Source organism: Nanorana parkeri, unplaced genomic scaffold, assembly GCF_000935625.1.
Source record: "Nanorana parkeri isolate BGI_ZX_2015 unplaced genomic scaffold, ASM93562v1 scaffold2017, whole genome shotgun sequence".
Taxonomy (NCBI): domain Eukaryota; kingdom Metazoa; phylum Chordata; class Amphibia; order Anura; family Dicroglossidae; genus Nanorana; species Nanorana parkeri.
In genome coordinates this window covers 94846-96581 of record NW_017308285.1, presented here as the reverse complement: position 1 = coordinate 96581, position 1736 = coordinate 94846, and positions in this window count along the sequence as shown.

Here is a 1736-nt window from a genome sequence, read left to right as displayed (position 1 = left end):
GAATGGCACCCCATTCATACACAATTAGTGGCTCCCCATTTATTCACAATGAATGGCACCCCATTCATACACAATTAGTGGCTCCCCATTTATTCACAATGAATGGCTCCCCATTTATACACAATGAATGACACCCAATTTATTCACAATGAATGACACCCCATTGTGTACAATGAATGACACCTCATTTATACGCAGTGAATGGCACCCTGAATGGCACCCCATTTATTCACAATGAATGGCACCCCATTCATACACAATTAGTGGCTCCCCATTTAATCACAATGAATGTTACCCCATTTATACACAATTAATGGCTCCCCATTTATTCACAATGAATGGCTCCCCATTTATACACAATGAATGATACCCCATTTATTAAAAAAAAATGGCACCTCATTTGCTCGCAATGAATGGCACCCCATTTATTCACAATGAATGGCACTGCAATACAGTGCACATAGAGCAGGTGCGTTGCCATGCATTGTGCTAACATTCATTAAGGTGTGCATTTTAGCTCACATTGCCATAACGCATAAGTGTGAATGGGCCCTAACTGCTGCACATATTCAAGTATATATAAAAGTATTTTACCAGCCCTGGAACAAGACACCATGGGAAGGTTTCCATTTAGCTCAGAGTTCAGCACAGAACGTCCACTGCCATCGTAGAGTAATCAGCAGTGGGAAATTGTCTGTTTTAAAGCGGCCAACATTTTAAAGGAGAACTGAGGTCAAACCTTTTTTTTTTGGCTTTAATTCTCTTGTGGTTCACAGGAGTACATTTAACAATGTACTGCAATGACCCAAAGTCAGCATCAAGTGGGCTACTGCCAGGGACATTTCCAGGGACAAACATTTCCATGGACTAAGGCTTCATTTACATATGCCACTTGCGTTTTTATGCAAAATCTGTCAGGCTGGGTGCTTTGTTTGTACTTCTAGATGCTTAAAATGATCCATGTTTACACACATGTGCGTTTAGATGCATCTGTCCCCATTGACATACCCAATACCATTTCAGCAAATAAACGTGTCTTGTGTTTACATGGGTTTTGATGCGTATAGAAGTTCAAATCAATTCCTATTATTTGTAAATGCAGCTAAACTGACTGCAGGGAAACGCATCTATACACAAGGTGTGAATAGATCCAGTCATCATTAGATAAGTATATGTATACACTATCTTGTCAAAAGTATTGGGATGCCCCTCCAAATCATTGGATTCAGGTGTTCCAATCACATCCATGGCCACAGGTGTATAAAATCACGCACCTCTGCACGCAGACGCTTCTACAAACATTTGTGAAAGAATGGGTCGCTCTCAGGAGCTCAGTGACTACAAGCGTGGTACTGTGATAGGTTGTCACCTGTGCAGTAAGTCTATTCGTGACATTTCCTTTGCTGTGCTGTATGTGTATAGGCCAATGCCAGGGATCCCAACCTGAAATAAGCAATTTCAGGGAGGTGTCCCTCTCATTTCAGGGGGGTTGGGAGAGAGCACCCCCCCCCTGAAATGATGGCAGATAGCACCGGAAGCAATAGCTTCTTTGCTATCTGCAGGCTTTTTTTTATTTTTAGTATTCTGACAGTTGCAGTCGTTAGAATAAAAAAATAAAAAAAGGCATAAGAATGCATAGCTAGATCCTATTGGCTATTTCACTTTCCAATAGCCAATAGGAATCTAGCTATGCATTCGTATGCCTTTTTTTTTTTTTTTCTACTAGAGGTCCGGCC